The 12,074-nt window shown below is 41.6% G+C and overlaps 1 pseudogene; it reads right to left on the bottom strand.

Annotated features, from left to right (window-relative positions):
• LOC133751464 (palmitoyltransferase ZDHHC5-like) overlaps positions 1-11,628 on the bottom strand; it is a 63,436-nt pseudogene extending 51,808 nt beyond the window's left edge.
• Between the last annotated feature and the right edge of the window lie 446 nt (positions 11,629-12,074).

Here is a 12,074-nt window from a genome sequence, read left to right as displayed (position 1 = left end):
TGGGAAAGCATCAGAAGATGACCCAAGTCCTTGGGTTCCTGCACTCACTTGGGAGACCTGGAAGAAGCTCCTGGCTCCTGGCTTCACAGCAGCAGAGCTCTGGCTATTGTGGCCATCTGTGGAGTGAACCAGCAGATGGAAGACTTGTCTCTCTCTCTCTGCCTCTCCTCTCTGTATAACTCTGACTTTCAAATAAATAAATAAAGCTTTTTAAAAAATTAGGAGTATAATATATACTAAACTGATCTTCTTTATACAAAGAGAATTGAAAATGAATCTTTACATGAATTGAAGGGGAAAGGGAGCGGGAAAGGGGAGGGTTGCGGGCGGGAGGGAAGTTATGGGAGGGGGGAAGCCATTGTAACCCATAAGCTGTACTTTGGAAATTTATATTCATTAAATAAAAGTTTAATAAAAAATAATAAAAAAATTAGGTGTAAAGATCAAGTACTCTTATTATCCCTAGTCTCCTAAGATAAATATTTCTCTTTTTTAAGATTAATTTATTTCCAAGGTAGAGTTACAGAGAGAGAGAGAGAAAAGTCTTCCATTGGCTAGTTCATTAGCCAAATGGCCACTACAACCAGGACTGGGCTAGGCAGAAAGCCACTGCCAGGAGACTAATCCAGGTCTCCCACATGGGTGCAGGGTCCCAAGGACTTGTGCCATCCTCTCCTGTTTTCCCAGGTGCATTAGCTAGGAGATGAATCAGAAGTGGGCCATGAGGAATCAAACCAGTGTCCACATGGGTTGCTGCCATCACAGGCAGCATCTTAACCTGTGTGTCATGTCAGCTGTAAGGACAAGCATTTCTCATGACAGGCCGTAACTAAACAATAAAGGAGGAGAAAATAGCTTATAAGAGATGGCTAGTTGTTGTAAAGGAGTCAATCAAATGGAAACTGTAAGAAGCTGCACTTGAGAAGATGGTTGAAAATGTTATTAGAGGGGCCAGGCACTGGAGTGTAGTAGGCTAATCCTAGGAAAGCAGAGCAAGATGTCCTTGAGAATGGGGAACCCACAAGAAGCTCCTGGCACCTCTTGGATTGGCTCAGCTCCAGCCATTGTGGCCATTTGGGGAGTGAACCCGTGGATGGAAGACATTTCACTCTGCCTCTCCCTCTCTCTCTCTCAAAATTTTAGGCACTGTGGTATAGAAGGTTAAGCCTCCTCCTCAGCGCCAGCATCTCATATGGACTCCGGCTCAGTTGAGTCCCAGCTGCTCTACTTCTGATCCAGCTCTCTGCTAATGCACCTGGGAAAAGCAGAGGAAGGTGGCCTAAGTACTTGAGTCCCTGCACCTGTGTGGGAGACTCAGCAGGCGCTCCTAGCTCCTGCTTACGGGCTCCTGCCTGACCCAACCCACACCCATTGAGGCCATTTGGGTAGTGAGTCATTGGATGGAAGAGCTCTTTCTTTTCCTCTTTCTCACTTTGTATCTCTGCCTTTCAGATAAATAAATCTTTTTTAGAAAGTTATTAGACTTTAAAATCAAATGTTAAAAACCTCTAGCAAATACTTATCATTAATATTTATATTTTCTAAAAAACAACTTGACTGATTTAACATAGGGGACTAAATCCTAGTTTTATTTATTTTAAAGAGAGTTACAGAAAAATAAAGACAATGAGAAAGAGATTGTCTATCTGGTTCACTCCCCAACCATTTACAACAGCCAGAGCTGGGACAGGTTGAAGCCAGAAGCCAGGAAAGTCCATGTGGTTCTCCCACATGTGTGGCAGGGGTTCCAGCACTTGGACTATCTTCTGCTATTCCAGGCACATTAGCAGGGTGCTGGGTTAGAAGTGGAGCAGTTTGGACTCAAAGAAGCACTCTTATGGGATGCAGGTATGATAGACTGCATTTAACCTATGATGCTGTCCCCACTTTGAAAATTTTTAATGTCAGGGCCAGTGTTGTGATGTATGGGTAAGGCCACCACCTGTGATGCTGGCATCCCATATGGGCACTGGTTCATATTGCAGCTGCTCTCCTCAGATCAAGCTCCCTGCTAATGGCCTGGGAAAAGCAGAGGAAAATGGCACAAGTGTTTAGGCCCCTGCTACTGATGTAGGAGACCTGAATGGAGCTCCAGGCTCCTGCCTTCAGTCTGGCCCAGTGCTTGCTTATTGTAGACATCTGGGATTGAACCAGTAGATGGAAGATGTTGGTCTCTGTCTCTCTCACTCAGCCTTTCAAATACATAAATAAATCTTTCAAAAATTCTAAACTTTGGGATGTTGACTTAGAATTATTTCTTATTGGGGTTGGTGCTGTGGCATAGTAGGTTAAGCCTCCACCCGCAGTGCTGGAGTGCTGGCATCCCATAAGGGCACTGGTTCAAGTCCTGATTGCTCCACTCCAAATCCAGTCCTTGCTAATGACCTAGGAAAGCAGTGGAAGGTGGCCCAAAGTCCTTCAGCCCCTGCACCCATGTGGGAGAGTGGGAGGAGGCTCCTGGCTTCTGGCTTGAGATCTGCAATGTCCAGCCATTGCAGCCCTCTGGGGAGTGAACCAATGGATGAAGGACCTCTCTTCTCTCTCTCTCTCTCTCTCTCTCTCTCTTTCTCCCTCTCCCTCTCTCTGTTATTCTGCTTTGCAAACATTTAAGTAAATAAATCTTAAAAAAAATATTTCTTATCCTTGCTAACTAACTCTTTAGTGGAAATTTGGCAGGTAATTTTGAACAGTTATATGTTAACAACTTATGAAAATATTTACCAAAAGGCCCATGCCTTCTATATATTTTAAGAAGCCAAGAGTACATGTATTTAGAAAAATCTATCTTTTACATTTAGCAATTCAAAAAACGTCATCCTACTGCAGAGTAGCCCTTGGTCTCTCTAGCTGCTACACTGGTTTATCTCTCTTCAGCCATTGTAAGTCAAAGATGCTCTTATCCCTGGCAGGAAAACCTGAGATTTATTACCTCATGTCAAATTGGATAGGGTCCCCAAATCAGTAATCCATCCCATGATCACCTTGAGGAGAAGATCTGGGTTACACATGGCACAAGCATCATGAGCCATCAGGGGTGGGATTCCCTTTGTACCCAGTCATCCTCCTCACCTTGCACAGCTTGTACTGAGCATTCTCTTCAGTGTGTGTTCAGTTTGTATACCACCTCCAGCTCATGTCTGCCACCACGTGGCTTCTGCTGTGATGTAGTAAACAGCAAGATGGCCCCGTGGTGTCAAAGATCAGTCAGAAATGCTCACCTGTCAGCTCGATGCTGATGTTTGCTCCATCTCACACATATACATGAGTTCAGCAAGGCTTGCAGCATCAGTTTGAACTTTGCTGTGGATTCTGACCCAGCACTGCATACATTATCTTCTCTACCTCCTCTCCAGTCAGTGTATACTTGCGTCTTTCTCAGGAAGATGATGAGAGGGAGACATTCCTTAGGTTGCAGGGACCTGATGATGCACAAGGTGCCACAGCAAAGACCACCAATTCGTTTTTTAGCAATTATACTTACATTGCCTGAGAAACTAAAATATTAGATAAGTATGGTTATTCTGTTAAGTCGTGATCTTGCCAAAGAACAACTTTAAATTGGACTTCATAGGAAGCAATGAACACTGCATCATTCTTCTCATCTATTGTTTGTGCTTACGTGAAAATTACGTTTTGATTTTAAATAACACAAATAAGCACAACCAACTTTTACCCATACAACAGTACACACATATAATGCATAGCATACATTATGACACAGAAAAATACAGAAATCTCTGCAATGGTTTTTAAATCTTTTAATCAGGCCCTATGGCTTGCCATGTGGGTAGCCAACTGAACAGGGATGAATGTTGATAAGAGGAAAGAAAGAGCTTATTTCTAGAAGCTGGCATCTTGAGGAAAGAAATTTCTCTCTTTTTTTAAGATTTTATTTATTCATTTGAGAGACAGAGCCACAAAGAGTGGGAGAGCCAGAGAGAAAGGTCCTCCACCAGCTGGACAACCCCCAAAATGGCCACAATGGCTGAGGCTGGGCTGATCCAAAGCCAGGAGCTAGGGCCTTCCCCATATCTCCCACATGGGTACTGGGTTCCAAGCCCCCCTGGGCATCTCCCACCACATTCCCAGGCCACAGAGCAGAGAGCTAGATCAGGAGAGGACCAACAGGTACATGAAATGGTGCCCACATGGGATGGTGGCACTACAGGTGAAGGTATAGCTCTATATGCCACAGTACAGCCCCAAGAGAGAGCTCTTGATATAAAATGTTCTATCTCTATTAAGGGTTAATTTTTTTAAGATTTATTTATTTATTTGAAAGTCAGAGTTACACAGAGAGAGAAGGAGAGGTAGAGACAGAGAGAGAGAGAGAGGTCTTCCATCCAAAGGTTCACTCCCCAATTTGCTGCGATGGCCAGAGCTGTGTCAATCTGAGGCCAGGAGCCAGAGATTATTCTGGGTCTCCCACTTGGGTGCAGGAGCCCAAGGACTTGGGCCATCTTCTACTGCTATTCCAGGCCATAACTGCCAAAGGGTCTCTCTCTTTTTTTTTATTTTTTAGATAGGCAGAGTGGACAGTGAAAGAGAGAGAGACAGAGAGAAAGGTCTTTCTTTTTGGCCGGCACCACGGCTCACTAGGCTAATCCTCCGCCTTGCAGCACCGGCACACCTGGTTCTAGTCCCAGTTGGGGCACCGATCCTGTCCCGGTTGCCCCTCTTCCAGGCCAGCTCTCTGCTGTGGCTAGGGAGTGCAGTGGAGGATGGCCCAAGTCCTTGGGCCCTGCACCCCATGGGAGACCAGGATAAGCACCTGGCTCCTGCCATCGGATCAGCGCAGTGCGCCAGCTGCAGCGCGCCTACCACGGTGGCCATTGGAGGGTGAACCAACGGCAAAAGGAAGACCTTTCTCTCTCTCTCTCACTGTCCACTCTGCTTGTCAAAAATTAAAAAAAAAAAGGTCTTTCTTTTTTGCCATTGGTTCACCCTCTAATGGCCACTGCGGTGCTTATCCTGGTCTTCCATGGAGCGCAGGGCCCAAGCACTTGGGCCATCCTCCACTATACTTCTTGGCCATAGCAGAGAGCTGGCCTGGAAGAGGGGCAACCAGGACAGAATCCGGAACCCCAACCGGGACTAGAACCTGGTGTGCTGGTGCCACAAGGCAGAGGATTAGCCTATTGAGCCACGGTGCCAGTCTAAAGGGTTTCTTAAAGGACAAGGTAGCTTCAGGGGGAGGTAAATAAAACAATGAGTCACCTTAATTGACAATATGTAAATGCCCAAGCTTTTTTCTGATGAGACCTCTTAACCAGGGGGCTCAGCAGCAGTTGAGTGAAGGCTTCTTTGTTAGCTGGGTCAAAAGTCCACCATTATCCAAATGCTACTATTCACCAGAGTACTCCAGGCAATATACAATATCAGTAATTGATTTTTGCTATATAAAATGTGAAAAGGAAAAGGGAAGGAGGATGGCTTTAGTATGGTGAAAATTCCTTTTTAAAAGTTCCAATCAACTGAATATAATTACTTCCTGCTGTTAGTAACCTGGATTAACCCTATTGTTCCACAGTTGAAACCTGAAAAATTTACTTAAGCATCTAACTCACAAAGCAACTCTAGTCCCAGTAATGGTACTGGACACTCACGTACATAAAGATAATTATATCCTCATTTCAGATTCAGTAGGCACTCTGTTGGAAAAACATCTTTTATTGCTTTATTAACTCTTGTTCCTCACAGTCAATTTTATCAGAGGCATTTGTGGAAATTTACAATAGATTTTTTTATACTTTATTTTTTTTCATTTATTAAACATTTATTTAATGAATATAAATTTCCAAAGTATAGCTTATGGGTTACAATGGCTTCCCCCTTCCCATAACTTCCCTCCCGCCCAAAACCCTCCCCTTTCCTGCTCCCTCTCCCCTTCCATTCACATCAAGATTCATTTTCAATTCTCTTTATAAATAGAAGATAAAGATTTCAACAGTTTGCCCCATATAGCAACACAAAGTGAAAAAACTACCATGGGAGTACTAGTTATAGCATTAAATAACAGTGTACAGCACATTAAAGACAGAGATCCTACATAATATTTTTTTAAAATTAATTAATTTTCTATGCCATTTCCAATTTAACACCAGGTTGTTTTTTTTTTCATTTCCAATTATCTTTATATACAGAAGATCAATTCAGTATATAATTAGTGAAGACCTCATCAGTTTGTACCCATATAGAAACACAAAGTATAAAAATACTGTTTCAGTACTAGTTATAGCATCACTTCACATTAGACAACACATTAAGGACAGATCCCACATGGGGTGTAAGTACACAGTGACTCCTGTTGCTGACTTAACAATTTGACACTCCTGTTCGTGGCATCAGTAATCTCCCTAGGCTCTAGTCATGAGTTGCCAGGGCTATGGAAGCCTTTAGAGTTCGCTGACTTTGATCTTATTCCAATAGGGTCACAGTCAAAGTGGAAGTTCTCTCCTCCCTTCAGAGAAAGGTACCCCCTTCTTTGATGGCCCCGTTCTTTCCACTGGGATCTCACTCACAGAGATCATTCATTTAGGTCTTTTTATTTTCCATGATATCTTGGCTTTCCATGCCTACTATACTCTCATGGGCTCTTCAGCCAGATCCAAATGCCTTAAGGGCTGATTCTGAAGCCAGAGTGTTGTTTAGGACATCTGCCATTCTATGAGTCTGCTGTGTATCCCGCTTCCCATGTTGGATCCTTCTCTCCCTTTTTGATTCTCTCAGTTAGTATTAGCAGACACTTGTCTTGTTTGTGTGATCCCTTTGACTCTTAGACCTATCAGAGCCATCAATTGTGAGCTGAAATTGATCACTTGGACTAGTGAGATGGCATTGGTACATGCCACCTTGATGGGATTGTGTTGGAATCCCCTGGCACATTTCTAACTCCACCATTTGCGGCAAGTCTGATTGAGCATGTCGCAAATTGTACATCTCCTCCCTCTCTTTTTCCACTCTTAAATTTAACAGGGATCCCTTTTCAGTTAATATTTAAACACCTAAGAATAATTGTGTGTTAATTACAGAGTTCAACCACTAGTACTAGAACAACAACAACAACAATAACAACAAATACTAAAAAGGATAAAGTATTTCATTGTACATCAACGGTCAGGACAAGAGCTGATCAGGTCATTGTTTCTTATAGTGTCCATTTCACTTAACAGGTTTCCCCTTTGGTGTTCAGTTGTCGCCGATCAGGGAAAACAAATGATATTTTTCTCTTTGGGACTGGCTTAATTCACTCAGCATGATGTTTTCCAGATTCCTCCATCTTGTTGCAAATGACTGGGTTTCGTTGTTTCTTACTGCTGTATAGTATTCTATGGAGTACATGTCCCATAATTTCTTTATCCAGTTTACTGTTGATGGGCATTTGGGTTGGTTCCAAGTCTTAGCTATTGTGAATTGAGCTGCAATAAACATTAATGTGCAGATGGCTTTTCTATTTGCCAAATTAATTTCCTTTGGGTAAATTCCAAGGAGTGGGATGTCTGGGTTGTAAGGTAGGGTTATGTTCAGGTTTCTGAGGAATCTCCAGACTGACTTCCATAGTGGCTTAACCAGTTTGCATTCCCACCAACAGTGGGTTAGTGTCCCCTTTTCCCCACATCCTCACCAGCATCTATTGTTGTTAGATTTCTGAATGTGAGACATTCTCACCAGGGTTAGATGGAAACTCATTGTGGTTTTGATTTGCATTTCTCTGATTGCTAGTGATCTTGAACATTTTTTCATGTGTCTGTTGGCCATTTGGATTTCCTCTTTTGAAAAATGTCTATTGAGGTCCTTGGCCCATCTCTTCAGTGGGTTGTTTGTTTTGTTGTTGTGGAGTTTCTTGATTTCTTTGTGGATTCTTGTTATCAACCCTTTATCTGTAGTATAGTTTGCAAATATTTTTTCCCATTCTGTCAGTTGCATCTTCACTTTCCTGACTGTTTCTTTTGAAGTACAGAAACTTCTCAATTTGATGCAATCCCAAATGTTAATTTTGGTTTTGACTGCCTGTACTGCTGGAGTATTTTCCAAGAAGTCTTTGCCTGTGACTATATCTTGCAGGGTTTCTCCAATGCTCTCTCTATTAATTTGATGGTTTCGGGTCGTAGATTTAAGTCTTTAATCCACGTTGAGTGAATTTTTGTGTAAGGTGATAGGTATGGGTCTTGCTTCAAGCTTCTGCACATGGAAATCCAATTTGCCCAGCACCATTTATTGAATAGGCTGTCCTTACTCCAGGGATTGGTTTTGGATACTTGATCAAATATAAGATGGCTGCAGATGTTTGAGTTGATTTCTGGTGTTTCTATTCTGTTCCATTGGTCTATCCATCTGTGTCTGTACAAGTACCATGCTGTTTTGATAACAACTGCCCTGTAGTATGTCCTGAAATCTGGTATTGTGATGCTTCCAGCTTTTTTTTGTTCTACAAGATTGCTTTGGCTATTCGAGGTCTTCTGTGTCTCCATATGAATTTCAGCATCATTTTTCCCAGATCTGAGAAGAAGGTCTTTGGTATCTTGATTGGTATTGCATTGAATGTATAAATTGCTTTTGGGAGAATAGACATTTTGATGATATTGATTCTTCCAATCCATGAGCATGGAAGATTTCTCCATTTTTTGGTATCCTCTTCTATTTCTTTCTCTAAGGTTTTGTAGTTTTCATTGTAGAGATCTTTAACGTCTTTGGTTATGTTTATTCCAAGGTATTTGATTGTTTTTGTAGCTATTGTGAATGGGATTGATCTTAGAAGTTCTTCCTCAGCTGTGGCATTGCCTGTGTATACAAAGGCTGTTGATTTTTGTGCATTGATTTTATATCCTGCTACTTTGCCAAACTTTTCGATGAGTTCCAGGAGTCTCTTAGTAGAGTTCTTTGGGTCCCCTAAATAAAGAATCATATCATCTGCAAAGAGTGATAGTTTGAGTTCTTCCTTCCCGATTTGTATCCCTTTAATTTCTTTTTCTTACCTAATAGCTCTGGCTAAAACTTCCAGAACTATATTGAATAGCAGTGGTGAGAGTGGGCATCCCTGTCTGGTACCAGATCTCAACGGAAATGCTTCCAACTTTTCCCCATTCAATAGGATGTTGGCCGTGGGCTTTTCATATATTGCTTTGATTGTATTGAGGAATGTTCCTTCCATACCCAGCTTGCTTAGAGTTTTCATCATGAAAGGGTGTTGTATTTTATCAAATGCTTTCTCTGCGTCTATTGAGAGAATCATATGGTTTTTCTTCTGCAGTCTGTTAATGTAGTGTATTACGTTGATTGTTTTGCGAATGTTGAACCATCCCTGCATACCAGGGATAAATCTCACTTGGTCTGGGTGGATGATCTTTCTGATATGTTGTTGCATTCCATTGGCCAGAATTTTATTGAGTATTATTGCATCTATATTAATCAGGGATATTGGTCTGTAATTCTCTTTCAATGTTGTATCTTTTTCTGGCTTAGGAATTAAGGTGATGGTGGCTTCATAGAAACAATTTGGGAGGATTCCCTCTTTTTTGATTGTTATGAATAGTTTGAGAAGAATTGGAGTTAGTTCTTCTCTAAATGTCTGGTAGAACTCAGCAGTGAATCCATCTGGCCCTGGGCTTTTCTTTGTTGGGAGGGCCTTTATTACTGTTTCAATTTCTGTGTCAGTTATGGGTCTCTTTAGGTTTTCTATGTCTTCCTGGCTCAATTTAGGTAGGTTGTATGTGTCCAAGAATCTGTCCATTTCTGATAGATTTCCCTGTTTGCTGGCATACAAGTCCTTGTAGTAATTTCTGATGATTCTTTTTATTTCTGTGGTGTCTGTTGTTATGTTTCCTTTTTCATCTCTGATCCTATTGATTTGGGTCTTTTCTCTTCTTTTTTTAGTTAGTTGGGCCAATGGGGTGTCAATTTTGTTTATTTTTTCAAAAAACTAGCTCCTGGTTTGGCTGATTTTTTGTAATGTTTTTTTTGGATTCAATCCTGTTGATTTCTTCTTTGATTTTAATTATTTCTCTTCTCCTACTGGGTTTGGGTTTGGTTTGCTGCAGATTTTCTAGATCCTTGAGATGACTTGAAAGCTCATCTAATTTGGTGCCTTTCCAATTTCTTGATGTAGGCACCTATTGATATAAACTTTCCTCTTAACACTGCTTTTGTTGTATCCCGTAGGCTTTGGTATGTTGTGCTGTGATCCTCATTTACTTCCAGAAAATTTTGATTTCTCTTTTAATTTCTTCTATGACCCATTGCTCATTCAGGAGCATGTTGTTCAATCTCCATGTGTTTGCATGTTCTCTAGGGATCCCCGAGTTGCTAATTTCCAATTTCATTCCTTTGTGGTCTGAGAAGTTGCATGGTATGATTCTAATTCTCTTGAATTTACTGAGATTTGCTTTATGGCCTAGTATGTGGTCAATCCTAGGGAAGGTTCCATGTACTGCTGAGAAGAATGTAAAGTCTTTAGATGTAGGATGAAATGTTCTGTAGATATCTGTTAGATCCATTTGGGCTATAGTGTCATTTAAATCTACTGTCTCCTGGGAAATTTTCTGCTAGTATCTCACTAAAAAGGCCTTCTAATCCTTTCTCCCTCTCCATGCCTTCAGGAACTCCTAGAACCCGAATGTTGGGTTTTTTAATAGTATCCTGTAGATTTCTGACAGTATTTTTTAGATTTCTGATTTCTTCTTCTTTTCTTTGATTTGCCTGTTTCCTTTCCTGTTCTGTGTCTTCTAAGTCTGATATTCTCTCTTCTGCTTCACCCATTCTGTTTTTAAGGCTTTCTAATGTGTTTGTCATTTGATCTATTGAGTTCTTCATTTCATTGTGGTTTTTTGTCACTATCACAGTTTCCTGTTCTACTAGTTGTTTCATTTCATTTTGATTCCTCCTTAGCATTTCATTTTCACGGGAGAGATTTTCTATCTTGTCCATTAAGGATTTCTGTAGTTCAAGAATTTGTTTTTGAGAACTTCTTAATGTTCTTATCAGTATTTTGAGATCTGCTTCTTGCATTTCCTCTATCTCTTCATCTTCATAATCTTGGATTGGGGTGTCTTGTTCATTTGGGGGCATCATAGTGTCTTCCTTGCTCTTGTTACCTCGGCTTCTACGTTTGTTGTTTGGCATGTTGGAGATAATTTATGGTTTTTTTGTTTTTGTTTTTTGTGTGTTTTTTTTTTTTTTGCTGTGGTGATTTTTTCTCGTTATACTATGCCTCTAAGTGGGCTGTCTGCTTTGATGGATCCTTAGAGGCTGTGATGGGTGTGGCCAGAGAGCTCTTCTTGATTCTTCAGGTTTAAAGCTGTGCAAAAAGTGACTCACCTTGCTCTTTGCTGGATCTCTCTCTCTTTCTCTTTTTTTTTTTTTTTTGGCTGAGTGGAATTGAGGGTAGTTGAAATCTATCCTCTGTGAGTATTCATTTGATCTACCCCTGGGACCACACAAAGAGTTTATGCAGCCCTCAATGTGTTCTGAAATTTCACCTTAGACCCAAAGTTACTGAGTTTGTGTACTCATTGCCGCTTTACATATGTACAGTGGTGCCTGCTCTTTGTTTTGCTCAAGTGGAGGGAGGGGCCTCTGCCTTTCCCCACTAATGTCTCGCATTTCTGAGGCTTTTGTCTTACCCCCGTTCATTCCCGCGCTGGGGAGATTCTGTGGCTTGGCTCCCGCGGTTGGGTTTCCACGCGGTGGGCTCCTTGTAGGTCCTCTGTGTCACATCCACTAGATCTGGAAGCATTTCCTCTGCAGTTTTTTTCTTGAATCTTTTCCTGAGGCTACAGTAATTCCACTTTTATGAAACTTTATTTTCCAGACTATTGGCGTACATCCTCACTATCCGCCATCTTGGCTCCGCCCCGCAGGAGTTTAACTACAATAGATTTTTTTTAATTTTTAAAGTTTATTTGACAGATAGTTGGTGAGAGAGACAGAGAGAAAGGTCTTCCTTTCATTGGTTCACCCCCCAAATGGCCACTATGGCCAGCACTGTGCCAATCTGAAGCCAGGAGCCAGGTGCTTCTTGTCTCCCATGCGGGTGCAGGTCCCAAGCATTTGGGCCATCCTCCACTGCCTTCCTGGTC

This window comes from Lepus europaeus, chromosome 22 (genome assembly GCF_033115175.1).
Source record: "Lepus europaeus isolate LE1 chromosome 22, mLepTim1.pri, whole genome shotgun sequence".
Lineage (NCBI taxonomy): Eukaryota > Metazoa > Chordata > Mammalia > Lagomorpha > Leporidae > Lepus > Lepus europaeus.
This window is presented reverse-complemented; position numbering and strand designations above follow the sequence as displayed.